This window comes from Panthera tigris, chromosome C1, assembly GCF_018350195.1.
Source record: "Panthera tigris isolate Pti1 chromosome C1, P.tigris_Pti1_mat1.1, whole genome shotgun sequence".
NCBI lineage: Eukaryota > Metazoa > Chordata > Mammalia > Carnivora > Felidae > Panthera > Panthera tigris.
In genome coordinates, this window is record NC_056667.1 from 115,607,151 (window position 1) to 115,623,772 (window position 16,622).

Genomic DNA, 16,622 nt, shown 5'->3' on the forward strand with positions numbered 1-16,622 from the left:
GGAGGTTTGTTCCACCCACTCACTCAAGGACCCAAGCTGACGGAGGTTTCGCCATCTTGCAGACTCGCCATAAACCCTGGCTTCCTCATCACCAAGGCAGCAAAAATTACGCAAGGTGAATTCACACCTGTTCTTCTATGCTTCCACATAGACATCTTTCCCACCAAAAATGCAAGGAAACAGACTGGGACATGTGCAGAAGCATGTGGGTATTTGCCGAGCAATAAATGTCACTACCACAAGTCTCAGTCAGGTTACAAATATTGTGCTAAACCCCAGAGCTAAGGCTTGACACTGGCCTATGTCTCTCCAAAGTTCCTGACTCATTGTGGAATCCAGAGAAGGAAGTGCTCTAAATCCATCAGACCCACTATGTCAGTCCTGTGGTCCACCCAGTTTAGGATTTAGCATCAGGAAGGAACCCCCAGGGATGCAGGAAACCATAAATGTCCTTACTGACTTCAATCACAGACTTTTGTACCGATTTCTCCAACATTCCAGCGTGATGCTCCCTCTCCCGTTTGTAGATTTATCCCAGCCTCTGTGGGCCTGCATTTATTTCTGGCCTGTGTTGCCTCTGCAGGCAAAAAGTTTTATGCTGCCTGTCTCTTCATTTGTATGTTTATCTATCACCACATTCTACAAAGATTTGCTGCAGCATAACAAAAAGTGCATAGAAAATAAGTTTTGAAAAATAAATATGTGAGAAAATCAGGTTGAGAAAAATTAAGATGAGAAAAATAACATTAAGGACAATGATATTATACAACATGCTTATTGTTGGATTCGATGCACTTGCTTGGGACAAGTCAAACAGGTTTTCTGAACGGCCAGACAGCCAATGAAAGAGTCAAACAGATACTACATAATTCATAAATACTCATAAGATGAAAATTCAGCTAAATATTCAGGGGAAGCTCAGATATTTCTGGTACTCATGCCTGATAGGAATCTTCTTTTCTTTGTATTATTTATTTTTGAGAGAGAGTATGTGTATGCAAGTGAGGGAGGGGCAGAGAGAGAGGGAGACAGAGGATCCGAAGCAGGGTCTGCACTGAGAGCACAGAACCTGACACAGGGCTCGAACTCATGAGCCTGAGTTCATGACTTGAGCCAAAGTCAGACACTTACAGGATTGAGCCACCCAGGTACCCCCTGATAGAAATATTTTCATGAGTCCATCCAAAGAGGATACACTGTGAGAGAGTAGAGAGAAAAAAGAAACTTTAAGAACAATTTCACAGGAGCTCTGAATAGAATCTGAAGGGCCGTGAGAACAGAGACAGCGTGAGGTGATTGTTCGCAAACCTCTGAGGGCGGGGAGGAGCCGCTTCTACCAGAAGAGGGAGACATCTGGCAAAAAGACATGAGGGAAGAAAGAAGAAAATGATGGAAACCTCAAAAACTTTAAATAATTTCATCTTTCTTTGATGGAATAAGGATGAGTTTAGCTGAATGAGAGACTCAATTTGGAGGTGAAACAATATGGCAGCCGGATTCTTTGGAGATTGCCGAGTCTAAATGGATAAGAGGTCAAGTTGTGCCACGGGGGACTGAACAGAAGTACCAGGAAAGTTTGGAGCCAAAGTCCAAAATCTTCCCATGTTCAAAAACATAGCTAGCTGCCTGATGGCCACCAGATTACAAATTTATCTGCTTCAAGGGAATCTTGCCAGATTCCAGATTCCAATTACCAGAAGGAAACTTCAAGGTAAGTTTCCTTACCAGCCATCGAATACATGTTGCCCGTTCTTGATGAACCATATTAATAAAACTGTGAGGGGTGTTGATCCTAAATCTAATATCCTTGGGAATGTTAGGAAAGAATGTGTCAAAGAAAACATAGCTGGAGGGTCAAGCAAGTTATGTACATTATCTTTAATCCACATGACAACCTCAGATGATAGATATTATTACTTTCCAATGACTACTCCACAAACAACTGTAGTGAGGTGAGGAACGTAGAGGGACTTAGTAGTGTCACACAGCTCACAATGGGGAAGAGAGAATTTTAACCTGCCTCTGGCTGGGGTCTGTGCCTTTTCACAACGTAACACTGCCTCTTGACACTTAGGTAAACGGAAGAAATGAATACTGAAATGAAAAATGCATTAAAATTCCGAGTTAAGATAGAAAATTGAACATACGCTTCTGCTCCATTTGAAACTCCCCTGAAATAATAAGTAAATTTTTGAGGGCATAAACCCTTGAAGACATAGAAAACAGAAGATGAAATCATTGGGTCAAAATTTTGGAAACGGGGGTGTCTCAGTGGCTGAATCAGTTGAGCATCCAACTCTTGATTTCAGCTCAGGTCATGATCCCAGGGTTGTGGGATTGAGCCTCACATTGGGCTCCCCGCTGAGTGAGGAGCCTGCTTAAGAGTCTCTCTCTCTCTCTCTCCCTCTGCCCCTCTCCCAAGTTCATGCTCTCTCTCTTTCTCTAAAATAAAATAAAATAAAATAAAATAAAATAAAATAAAATAAAATAAAGTAGGGGCCGTTGGGTGCCTCATTTGGTTAAGCATCGTATTTCAGCTCAAGTCATGATCTTGCGGCTCATGAGTTCGAGCCCCACACAGGGCTCTGCACTGGCAACATGGAGACTTCTTGGGATTCTCCCTCCCTCTCTCTCTCTCTCTGCTGGTCCCCCACTTGCTCTCTCTCTCTCTCTCTTAAAATAAATAAATGAACTTTTAAATAATTCATTCATTCATTCAAAAAAATTTTTTTTGGAAACTAGAAAATGGATAAGTGGGAACTGATTTAGAAGGTTCAAGAACAGGGGCGCCTGGATGGCTGAGTCAGTTAAGTGTCTGACTTCAGTTCAGGTCATGATCTCACTGCTCAAGAGTTCAAGCCCCCATCAGGCTCTGGGCCAACATTTCAGAGCCTGGAGCCCACTTCAGATTCTGTGTCTCCCTCTCTCTTTGTGCCTCCCCAGCTCATACTCTGTCTCTCTCTCTCTCTCAAAAATAAACATTAAAAATTTTTTCATTAAAAAAATAAATGTTAAAAAATTAAAACAAAAAAAAAGAAGGTTCAAGAATACTGAATCCTTAGCTGGCAGTAGGTAAAGTCAAAAAGCACCCAAATTACCCTGAATGACTCCTAAAAGATAGAATTGGAGATGTCTAATACTGATGGAAATGGGGGTAAAAGTGGGACTAAAAACCAAGATTAATAGTCTGTAAAAAACAAACAACCATTCCCAATTCCACACACCTGGGACTGCTCCCCCCTCACCAACCAGAATCCTGGAGGCTTATTCTCTGGAGAGGACCACGCATAGTCCAGAGCGGAAAACTATTTTTAAAAGAAATGGCTTAAGTGCACATTTGCAGAGAGAATTCCGAGGCTCACGGAGAACTGTCAGCTATGCGCAGCTACTCAGAGCTAGAGACTGGAAAGGTCTTCTCTGGGGAAAATTCGCAAAGATGCTGACATTGAAGGTTCCCCAGTGGAATAGCCTAGGCCAATCAGCCTGTGTTGAACACCAATCACAGTGTCCAAACTGCCTATCAGTCTTACAACCCATACTGATTGTGAGTGGACAATCTGAAGACGTCTGAAGAAAGAATCCAGCATGAGTGCCAGCCACGAAAACAGAGAAAAGCAAAATGGAAGAATAAAAGACCATGCGAGAGAAGATGACACCAAAATAAACTATTGTTAATATCCTCAAATAAATAAGGTATTATACCTATGAAACAAGAAGAGCTTTTTTTTTAATTTTAGTTAGTGCAATGTTGGTTTCAGGAGTAGAATTCAGTGATTCATCCCTTACATACAACACCCAGTGCTCATCACAAGTGCCCCCCTTAGTACCCATCGCCCCTCTAACCCATCCCCACCCACCTCCGTCCATCGACCCAGTTTGTTCTCTATTGTTAAGATCTCTTACGGTGTGTTTCCCTCTCTTTTATTTCCTCCACCTTCCCATATGTTCATCTGTTTTGTTTCTTAAATTCCACATATGAGTGAAATCACGTGGGATTTGTCTTTCTCTAATTGACTTAGTTCGCTTAGCATTATACGTTCTAGCTCCATCCACATCATTGCAAATGGCAAGATTTCATCTTTTATGGCTGAGTAATGTTCCACCGTGTGTGTGTGTGTGTGTGTGTGTGTGTGTGTGTGTGTATACCATATCTTCTTTATCCATTCATCAGTCGATGGACATTTGGGCTCTCTCTGTAGTTTGGCTATGGTGATAATGCCGCTATAAAGACTGGGGTGCACATACCCCTTCGAATCTATATTTTTGTATTCTTTGGGTAAATACCTAGTAGTGCAATTCCTGGGTGAGAGGGTGGTTCTCCTTTTAGTTTTTGGAGGAAACTCCATACTGTTTTCCAGAGCGGCTGCACCAGGTTGCATTCTCACCAACAATGCAAGAGGGTTCCCCTTTCACTGCATCCTCACTAACTCCTGTTGTTTCTTGTGTTAATTTTAGCCATTCTGACAGGTATGAGGTGGTACCTCATTGTGCTGATGATTTGTATTTCCCTGATGAGTGATGTTGAGCATCTCTTCATGTGTCTGTTAGCCATCTGGATATAAGAAGAGTTGTTTTAAATTACCATTCATAAAACAAAAGAAAAAGAACTCTTGGAAATTAAAAATATGAAAACAGGGGCGCCTGGGTGGCTCAGTCGGTTCAGCGTCAGACTTTGGCTCAGGTCATGATCTTGTGGTTCACAAGTTTGGGCCCCGCGTCAGGCTCTGTGCTGACAGCTTGGAGGCTGGACCCCACTTCAGATTCTGTGTCTCCCTCTCTCTCTGCCCCTCCCCTGCTTGTGCTCAGTCTCTCTCTCTCTCTCTCTCTCTCTCTCTCTCTCGCTCTCTCTCTCGCTCTCTCTCGCTCTCTCTCTCAAAAATAAATAAAAACATTCAAAAAAATTTTTTAAATAAAAACATATATAGAAACTCAATAAAGTCTGAATTATAAAGGTAAGGAAATATCCCAGATTAAATAAAATGATAAGAGAGTAAAAGATATAAAATGTTAGAATTTTAAAATGACCACATGTCAAAGATTTTATTTAACTCATCGATTAACGGGGAACACTGGCGATGTTACAAATGGTTCAGTGGAGAAATCAAAGAACAGACACATAAATGGACACTCAAGAAAGCTGAAATGAATGTGTTAATAGATGCAAACTGGCTTCTTGGGGAAATTTGCATCTGCACCAGACAAAATTTATTTGCATCTCTATGGAAAAGATCATTTGCATTGCTCTCCATTTTCTACAACTTGCAGAACTGTAAAATAACTCAAAGCCAATGAAGAGCAGAGGCCCTTCCTAGAATCAGAAGAGTGAACTGAATAGAACACTCACTGTTTTTCCAGACAGAGAAAAGATAAGAAAATTAGACGATCATTTCAGAACGGTCAACTTCCAAATAATAGAAATTCCAGAAAGAACGAACAAAGAAAACATAGGGAGAAAATCATCAAAAAAATAATTCAAGGGATGCCTGGCTGGCTCAGTTGGTAGAGTGTGCAACTCTTAATCTTGGGGTTCTGAGTTTGAGCCCCACATTGGGGCCCCACATTGCCTCTTAATTATTCTCTAATACTTAAAAAATAAATTTTTTTTTAAATTTTTTTTTAACGTTTATTTATTTTTGAGACAGAGAGAGACAGAGCATGAACAGGGGAGGGGCAGAGAGAGAGGGAGACACAGAATCCGAAACAGGCTCCAGGCTCTGAGCTGTCAGCACAGAGCCCGACGTGGGGCTCGAACTCACGGACCGCGAGATCGTGACCTGAGCCGAAGTCGGACGCTTAACCGACTGAGCCACCCAGGCGCCCCTGAAAAAATAAATTTTTTTTTAAAAAGGAAGAATTCAAGAAAAACTTTCCAGAACTTTTGCACATATGCAAAAGGGTCCATGTATTATACACTTAACAAAACTCATGAAACTGTTTGCTTAAAATGTTCGCATTTGTTGTATGCAAAGTAAACTTCGATAAAACTGATGTGTTTTTAAACAGGGCCTCAACTAGTACCTATCAGAATGGATGAACTAAGACCCACACAAAGACATTTATCAGGAAATTTTAAATCTCTGGATACAAAGAGAAGATTCTACAAGCTTTTCTAAAATAAAAATCTCACAAGGAACTTGGGTGGTTCAGCTGGTTAAGCAGCCGACTCTTGATTTCAGCTCAGGTCATGATCTCACGGTTTTCTGAGTTCGAGCCCAGCATCAGGCTCTGCACACTGACTGTGCAAGGAAACTGCTTCGGATTCTCTCTCTCTCTCTCTCAATCTCTCTCTCTCTCTCTCTGCCCCTCCTCTGCTCATATTCTCTCTGTCTCTCTCAAAATAGATTTTAAGACTTTTGAAAAACAAATAAATAAACCTCCTTTTAAAAAAATTAAAAATTAAAATCTCACATTAAAAAAAGGACTTTAAAAGTCAAATGATTTCAAACTTTTCAAAAGGTAGATGACAGCAAAGCCTTCAAAATTGTGGAAGAAAAATATACCCAATTTAAAGTTCCGTGCCAGCTAAGCTATCATGAACATATGCAAAGTCTCCCAAAAAACTATGTCCCTTGTACCATTTCTTGGGAAGTCAATGGAGGCTTTGTTCCACCAAATTAAGACAGTGCAAATAGAGAAAAGACTTGGGATTCAGCACAGGAAAGAAGTGGGGGTAATCCCTTGAATAATGGTGCACGATGATGATGAACATCCCCAGGTCCTGGGGGCAACCAGTGGGAGGAGATGAACAGTCCCCAGGAAACAGCCCTTCCAGAAAATAAAACCGATAAAATGACTAATGCATTTGAACCTCTTGAGAAGAAATTTAGATAATTGGCATTTGAAGTTGAACAAATGATAAGCAGAAAACCGGGCCACCAAACCAAAACCACGACTATCCTTAATTCCAAAAGAACACAAAAGTGTCGGGGCTCGGAGAAGCCTGCCCCACTGTGGCATATTGATTATTTTGAATTAAAGTCACTTTTCTAAAAAGCCAGTGCATGAGAGACACCCTGACCTTTCTTTGTCTCCAGATAGCAGGAAATAAATCCCCCATGTGAAAGGTACCCTCCTGGCACCAGGAGGTAGGGAGACATCCCTATTGTCAGACAGGGAACTCAGGGCTTATGTAAGGAAGAAGCCAATACAAACAAATCTTGTTACTTCACTCATTTACTACCCAGCCCATAACTCTCTTTAAAAGTCCTTATCAATTGATGCTCTCAAACATACGTTTTCTTGTCTTGTCAATTCCTCGCAGATTTATATTTCTTTGTCTAAACATATTAAGGCTGTATGCCCTTGTCATTTCTTTGGGTCTCAGTCTTATTATTGGACCTCCATGAGCACATTATTCAACTTTGTTTTTTCTTCTGTTAATCTGCCTCATGTCAATTTGATTCTGAGACCAGCCAGAAGAATCTAGAGGTGTAGAGGAAAATTCCCCTCCCCCTAACAGAGGCAACATAGAAAAGTAAATGTAATCTTAGTGTATGCCTTGGCCAGCTGTAGATCTCTGTACGTGTTCATAATAATGGAAACGCCAATAATGAGGTAACCAAATTCCAATACAATTACACTGGAAACATAGAGGACTTGCAAAGCGTCTGTGTGCTTAAGTGGTGGGTAAAAAAAAAAAGTCAAATACTTACCTTCTAGAAGCAAGGAAGAGTCAGCAGATACTCTGAGATTTTTTTAGGTTAAGAATGGCATGTGAAGCATGCTATTTGGTCATATGGAAATAATACAAAAAGAATGGTCTAAAAGAGGTTGTAAGTGCTCCCATATGCGAGAGGGTAAAATGCAAGGGACTCAGGGTGTCATAGGACAGTGTTGTTCTTCTAATAGATCTCTTTTGTCTCTTTAAGTCACGTGCATGTACAACTTTGACAAACATCATCTTTTAAGAAGAATACATTGAAAACCTGTTATTATAAGTTTTTCATACCCAGGGAAAGTAGGATTACCTCTTGTCCGTTCCAAACATCCATCTACCAAGTTTCCAAGGGCACTCAATCTTAATATTCCAGAGTATCTCCAAGTCGTCGCTGGCCAAAAGCTGTCATGTCTCAAGCAGAGGCAAAGTAACCCATTCTCTGAATTTTTGCCTTTAATAATGCAAGACACAAGCCCCTTTGGGTGGGAAGAGGCCTGATGTGAGACTCAGAACATCAATATTTTACTTCCCATTCATCAATCATTCACCACCTGCCGGCAAACAGTGCCTTCCAGGGGGTGTCTCCTGGTCCCCGTCCAGCACCAGAGCTATAAATATTTTATGGTTGGGAGGTGAGGTTGCTACCCAGGCACATTAGGCCCTGCCCGGGAAGCACACAGAGAAAGCTCATCCTTCCTCTAGGCAACTACAGAAGCACATGGCAGACGATCCCCCTCAGGTGACTCTAGCTCACCCTGTGAGCCCCAGAATCTGAGCGCCATGCGGCAGGAGCAGGGATGCATTTGCAGATGTACTTCCAAGGAGGGAAATCGGAGCAGCCTTTCAAGTGCCCTCAGCACCTTCCCTCTGCCGTCCACACTGCTCTTCAAACAGAACATCATCCTCTCTCTGACCTCAGGCCCCACCCAAGGCGTAAATTCGAGCGTTGGTTGATTCATTCACCAAAAAGCATTTACTGAAGAACAACGAGCCAGGTCCCCAGAGAGGTTCTGGAATACAAGTATACCTAAGACATGGTTGTGCTCCTACGTGTCTCTCTTCATGGCAATAGAAGTCCCGTCTCTCATTCTCTGACCGCCCACTGTGGACCAGCCACTGGCCAGGGCATTTTACATAGGCGTCCTTTCATTTCCCTATCATCTTAAAAGGCAATTAAGCTAGATTTCAAGGGCAGATAAATAGTCACTCTAAGAGACTTCAGTAACGATTTGACTTATTTTGCCCTTATCAAGTGTACTGAGAAATCATTTACATGCGATAAATTGTATCCATTTGCAGAGTACAATTCTGTGAGTTTTGATGGCTGTAGTCACCTCTGAAACCACCACCTCAATCAAGATGCAGGACATTTCTATCACCTCCAAAAGATTCCTTCTGTATTCCACCTCCCCCCGCCCACTTTCATTTCCAAGTGACCACTGATCCGCGTTTTGTTGCTATGAATTCGGTTGTATTTTCATATAACTGGAATCATGTCTGACAAGTCATGTCTGACTTCTTTCACCCAGCATGATGATTCTGAGATTAGCCCATGTTGTTGCATGTATCACGAGTTCATTCTTTTTACTATTGAGTGGATTTCCATTATGTGGGGAGACCACATTGTGTATACCCCTTCATCGACTGATGGGCAGTGGGACTGTTCCCAGTTTTCAGCGACCGCGAATAAAGCTGCTGTGAACATTCACGTCCACGTCTTTGTGTGGACACATGTTTTCATTTATTTTTGACAACTATCTAGAAGTAGGATGCCTAGATTAAAACAGAGATGAAGTTTTTCCTTTTTAATATTATTTGATTATCGGATGTACAACCATTTTGAATGACGCCAAGAATAGATGGGTTCCAAAGATGCCCAGTTTTATTTGCATTACGGGACCAACAAGAAGCTATTAGGCACCTGCGTTATCAGGGAATAGGTGAATCCAGGTAAATTTTCTAAAAGCTGAAACTTACTATTTCAATCTTCTACCTTTAAATTCTTTTAAATATTACCTTTATCTTTTTCTTAAAGATTTTATTTTGGGGGTGGGGGATGCCTGGGTGGCTCAGTCAGTTAACGGTGACTCTTGATTTCAGCTCAGGTGATGATCTCATGATTTGTGAGACGAAGCCGCACGGCAGGGGTTTTCTCTCTCTCCTTCTCTCTCTTCCCCTCCCCCACTCACACTCACACTCTCTCTCTCTCTCTCAATAAACTTTAAGAAAAATGAAAATTTGATTTTTTAAGCACTCTCTATATCCAACATGGGGCGCAAACCCACAACCCCAAGATCAAGAGTCCCATGCTCCACCGACTGAGTCAGCCAAGCACCCCTACCTATTTCTGATAACATCATAAATCTGGTAGCATTGCTACTCCTCTAGAAATCATTTTGGAAGTGTTACTGCCTTTTTAGAGTATGTCTTGTCTCACTGTCCTGTGTCAGCTGACAGCTCAGAAACATCCTGCTGGCTGTGCAATGTTGCCCGCTTAGCCTGTCTGGGCTAATGGCTAGCGGGAAGCTGTTTCCCATCTCTGTAGGTTCATCTGCTTCTTAGAGATGTCCTACACCTGTCCTGCTCCAGATCCTTGGTTCTCTGAACTATCACACACACACACACACACACACACACACACACATTCATTTCTGCTAAGCGCTTCCTAAATCTCTAAGTGAGGGAAGAAAACAAATGACCGAGGTGTGGAATTCAGTCAAAGAAATGTCTACACTTAGGCACCAAGATGTCTTTTAAGGATATTCACAGCAGTGGTGTTTATATATACAAGGTGGATGGGAGCAGAGAAAACAGCCAAAATATTTCTTTTTTTAATTTTTTTTAACGGTTATTTATTTTTGGTAGATAGAACACAAGGGGAGGAGGACAAGAGAGAGAGGGAGACACAGAATCTGAAGCAGGCTCCAGGCTCTGAGCTGTCGCACAGAGCCCGACACGGGGCTCGAACCCACAGACCATGAGATCGTGACCTGAGCTGAAGTCAATCGCCCAACTGACTGAGCCACCCAGGCACCCCAAAATGTTTCTTTACAGAAAAATTGACTCATGATAAATACTAAATCTGGAGTTTTGACTGAGAGGCCAAGAGGTGATTGATCTTGCATAAGCAGGATTCTGGAGGAATCGTCAAAGTAGGTATCTAAAAGTGTTCAAGACCACTTGAAAGTGTTCTGAAAGTATCTGAAAGGTATCTGAAAGTGTTCAAGACTGAAAGCACAAGACCATTAGACCTCTCTCCGAACACTGAACATGTATAAAAGGGCTGAAAGAAAACTTTTATGAGGAGGACTTTTGGAGGAAGCCATTGAGATCATGAAGCTGACCCTACTCTGAGGGAGGAGAGTACCATCTCGTTACCCTGGACTTAGTCCAGACAGCGGGCTTCAGAGTAAACACTTAGCCTGATGTGTGTCCATAGAGTTTGAGAAACACATTCTGATCCAGCCCAAGAAATCAAGAGGGAAAAAGAAGCAGCCTAGCAGCTTAGGAGTTGGGGCTCAGGGGAGGTGACTACTTTAGGCTGGCCGGTGCTCCCAGAACATGGCAGGTAAGAGATGCACAAGGGTTTTGTGTGCACCAGATGGGGGCCATTCGGGAGATAAAGCCAGCCTGGAGATCACACGAAAGCGTGGGGGTGTTTAACAATCCACATGGAAGGGACTTCTAGGAACTGGGAGCTCAGTGGGGAGCAGCAACCAGAAGAATCCAATCCCTTGCCCCTGTCAGAGGGTTTCGTTCAGGCAGAAGAGCCCAGGTGAATGAGTGCAGAGCCATCTTGAGAAAGTACCTGTCGGTGTGGAACTTTCGCTCCTCTCCTGCCCTGTGTAACCCTGGGTGAGGGGATTAAAAAGGAAAGAAGAAAGTGGCCACTGCGCACACACTCCCTTCTCCAAAGGCTGGTAGCCTCCCACACCCGGTGCCAGAGCCTAGAGGAGACGGGAGACAGAGAGCATTAAAGAGATAAACACGCTGGGCCACGCATTCTCATTTCTGCATAGAGACTGTGCTTTGCTGCTTTGAGTGACCTATGAAGGGACCTAGTCAGGGGGCCACCTGAGTTTGTACCTAAGCCACGGAGAGAAACTCTCCACTGAGAACATTGTAAGAGACAGTGGAAAATAAAACGAAGTTGCCTCTGATTGCCTCCCTCTGGTCACGCTTATTCAAAACACACGAGCTGCATAAATTATCAGCACCCCTACTATGGGCGACTCAGCAGTGCTTAAAAAGAAAGAGGACCAACAGGAAAGATGTCCAAGGCATATTACTGTGTGGGGAAAAAATCTAGTTGCAAAACGATACGTAAAGCGTTAACTATGTTTATGTGAGAAAAAAAAGTATACCGCGTGTGTGCACGTGTCTTGGTGTGGTGTGTGTGCGAGGGGAATAGGGTCCTCTGTTCCCTCCACTCACTTTGCTCAATCTGACCCCACTCCAAATGGGAAAGGGGTCTTCTGGTTTAATGACCACCCGATTGTACGTGAAAGGCGGTCCCGAAGCAGGAGAGATTTGCATGGCGTGTAGGATCTTGTCTCTGAAGGACAAGGATGTAACCCCCGATTGCCACCCAAGGACAGAGGCAGGAATGGGCCCCCCAGGCTTGGTCATGGAGTTGGTAGCAGATGGAACATCCTGACTGAGGAGTAAGAGGGAAAGGACAACAGGTGAAGGAACGTTCGGGCACTCCTCCTAAGCTGGCTGGGCTGCGAGACATCCCAATGGGAAGGGCGAGGAAATATTTTACAACATCCTCTGGACTCGGATGTTAGGGGTCAGCTAATGTCCGTCCCGACACCTGGGGACACAAAATCACCTTCGAGTGGAAGTGTTCAGGAAGGGGTAGGATATGGCAGGATGCACACTCTTCTGTTAACAGTGGGCACAGTAGGGCCACAGGATGTGGAATTTAAGAATGAAATCTATTGTTTTAAGATTTACAGCAAACAGGAGATGTGACAATCCCAGGTTTTAAGATACACTACAAAGCTACAGTAATCGGGGCACCTGAGTGGCTCAGTTGGTTAAGTGTCTGACTCTTGATGTCAGCTCAGGTCTTGATCTCAGGGTCGTGAGTTCAAGCCCCACAATGGACTCTGCACTGGGCATGAAGCCTACTTTAAAAAAAAAAAAAGGTATAGTAATCAAAGCAGTATGGTACTGAACAAAAATAGACACATAGGTCAATGGACAGAATGGAGAGCCCAGAAATAAACCTACCATCATATGGTTAATTGAATTTTGACAATTAGTCACAGAAAGACAAATGTCCTATGACTTCACTCATATGAGGAATTTAAGAGACAAAACAGATGAACATAAGGGAAGGAAAGCAAAAATCATATAAAACAGGGAGGGGGACAAAACATAAGAGACTCTTAAATATGGAGAACAAACTGAGGGTTACTGGAGGGGTTGTGGGAGGGGGGGATGGGCTAAATAGGTAAGGGGCACGAAGGAATCCACTCCTGAAATCATTGTTGCACTATATGCTAATTTCGATGGAAATTATAAAAAATAAATAAATTATAGAAAGTAAAAATAAATCAATAAATAAGTAAAATACTAAAAAAATGAAATGCTTTTTATTAACATAAAGTTGCAAATGTAAATTTCCTTTCTTAAAAGGAGCTGTATAAATGACAACTTCTTTTTCTGATAGATTATAAATGGAATATTTTTAATAAGCATATAAAGACCACCAACCAACTTTGAGGGCTTTACCAATATTAGAACAGGCTTTTACAGCAGCAATGTGGAGTTTGCAGCTTAAAAAAGTAATAAAAGGAGGAGCCCGGGTGGCTCAGTCCGTTAAGCTTCCGACTCTGGCTCAGGTCATGATCTCACAGTTCGTGCGTTCAAGCCCCACATCAGACTCTGTGCTGACAGCTCAGAGCCTGGAACCTGCTTTGGATTCTGTGTCTTTCTCTCTTTCTGCTCCTCTCCGCCCCTTGCTCTGTCTCCATCTCTGAAAAATGAATAAACCTTAAAAAATTGTTTAAATAAAAAATATCTTCGACAAAGAAGGCAAAAATAAGCATTGGGGAAAAGACAGTGTCTTCAACAAATGGTTGGGAAAACTGGAAAACTGGACAGCAACATGCAGATCAATGAAACGGGACTGCTTTCTAACACCTTACACAAAAATAAGCTCAAAATGTGAGATCTGAAACCATAAAACTCCTAGAAGAAAACACAGGCAGTAGTTTCTTTGACATTGGCCATAGAAATATTTTTCTAAGTCATGTCTCCTAAAAGAAGGGAAACAAAAGCAAAAATAAACTATCGGACTACACCAAAATACAAAGCTTCTGCACAGTGAAGGAAGCCATCAACAAACAAAAGTTCGAGAAGGTCGAGATGGAGAAGATATTTGAAATGATACAGCCAACAAGGGGTTATATCCAAAATATAAAGAACTTATACAGGTTAGCACCAAAAAACCCAAATAATCCAATTTTAAAATGGGCAGAGGATCAGGGGTGCCTGGGTGGCTCAGTCGGTTGAGCTTCCGACTTTGGCTCAGGTCATGATCTCTAGGTTCGTGGGTTCGAGCCCCGCATCAGGCTCTGTGCTGACAGCTCAGAGCCCGGAGCCCGCTTCGGATTCTGTGTCTCCTTCTCTCTCTGCCCCTCCCCCACTCACACTCTGTTTCTCTCTCCTTCTAAAATAAATAAATAAACATTTTTTGAAACAAATTTTTTTAATAAAATGGGCAGAGGATCTGAATAGACATTTTTACAAAGAAGACATGCATGACCAATAGACACATGAATCACATCACTAATCATCAGGAAAATGCAAATTAAAACCACTTTACACCTGTCAGAATGACCCAAATCGAAAACATGAGAAGTAACAAGTGGCAGCGAAGACACGGAGAAAAAGGGACCCTCATGCACAGCTGGTGGGAATGCAAACTCGTGCCGTCACTGTGGAAAACAGTATGGAGGTGCCTCAGAAAATTAAAAATAGAATCACCATATGATTCAGTAATTCCACTACTGGGTATTTACCCAAAGAAAATGAAAACACTAATTCGAAAAGATACATGCACCCTTATGTTTATTGCAGCATTATTTGCAACAGCCAAATTATGGAAGAGGCCAGTGTCCACCATTAGATGAATGGATAAAGAAGATGTGATTATACACATGCGCACACACACACACACACTCTCTGGAATATTACTCAGCCATAAAAAATGAAATCTTGCCATTTGCCACAACATGGATGGAACTAGAGGGGGTCAGGCTAACTTAAGTAAGTCAGACAGAATAAGACAAATACCATAGGATTCACTCACATGCGGAATTTAAGAAACAAAAGGAAAAAGGGAGAGAGCGAGACAAACCAAGAAACAGACTCTTAACTATAGAGAACACACAGATGGTTGCCAGAGGGGAAGAAAGTGGGGGGATGGGTGAAATGGGTGACGGGGATTAAGGAGGGCACTTGTCATGAGCACTGAGAAATGAGCAGAATTGTTGAATCATTATATTGTATGCCTGAAACTAATATAAGACTGAGTGTTAATTCTACCTAATTTTTTTAAAAAAGGAAAAGAGAAAAGATGCACAGCAAACATGTGAGCATAGGTCGCTTGCGTGGTTTCTACCGCATGGTAAATTTGAATCAATAAATTGGAGTGTGCAGGGTCCTTCCGTGGCTCTCGTCTGGCCTTTAGGGGCTGAGCTTTTACTGGCCATTCCAGCCAAGCAAGGTGTAAATTTGCAGGTGTCTCTGAGCTCACGGTGGTGTTCCTTCCGGCAGACTGAATCTGGGAGAAATCCAACTCGGCAGTACCTGGGACATTGTGGTGCGGTGCATTTATACCAGGGAGCACCGGTGCGGGACGAGCCTGCCCGGAAGAAGCAGGAAGCGAAGGAGTGCCACCAGCCCCACTTTGAATTAAGCCCCATTTCCAAAATCAGACAGCAAGCATCAAAGACTATGGGGAAGTCAAGTCCCTTCATCGTTCTGGAAAGAGACTCGCCCGTGGGAGAGCCTTCTTGCCTTGGCACTTCCAAAACCAAGAAGTACAGGCTGCTGAGATAGAAAGACTTTCCCTAGTGAGGGCACCCCTCGGCATTCGCAGTTAACGTGCTTTCGAGACAGCCGGCTGCTGGATTCATTCCACAGCACCGAGCACCAGCACTGAAGGACAGGCCATTCAATCTTGGATTAAATCCCATTCAAAAAGTCCTATACCTCAGGACCATTTGATACTGTTCTAAAGGTATATTAATCTTAGAGAACCATGTGTTTAGTAAAGGGTAGATTGTAAAGGCTTTTCAAGTCACAAGAGATCATTAGAACAGGGCAGTCACTTTGGAACACAATCTGACAGTTTCACTGCAAGTCAAATACAGTTATCGTGTGACCTCACAATTCCCCTCGGAGGCTATGCACCCGAAGGAAATCAAAACATACGTTCACACAGAAACTTATAACCGAACGCTCACAACAGCATCATTCATATTAGCCCAAAAGTGAGAACAACCCAAACATCCGGCAAATGATGGATGAACTGGAATGCAGCCCACCACACATGGAATATTATCCAGCCACAAACAAGACAGGAAGTCCCGATGCGCGTGCCCACATGGCTAAACCCCGAAAACATCAAGCGAAAGGAGTCACACACAAAAAGCCACCGACCATATGAGTCCGCGTATATGGAGTGTCCACAGTGAGCAAATTCATAGACACAGAAACCGACTGGCTGCCAGGGAAGGGGGGAGAGGGGCCGACTCGGGGTAATGGCTGAAGGGTGAGAGGTTTCTTTTTTCGAGATGCTCTAAAACTGACTGTGATGGTGGTTTACAACTCTGCAAACAGACTGAGAAACATCGAATAGTAAATTTTATTTGTTTTTTTCTTTCTTCTCAATTTTTTATGTAAAGTCTAGCTAGCATACGGTGCACTCTTGGTTTCAGGAGTAGAA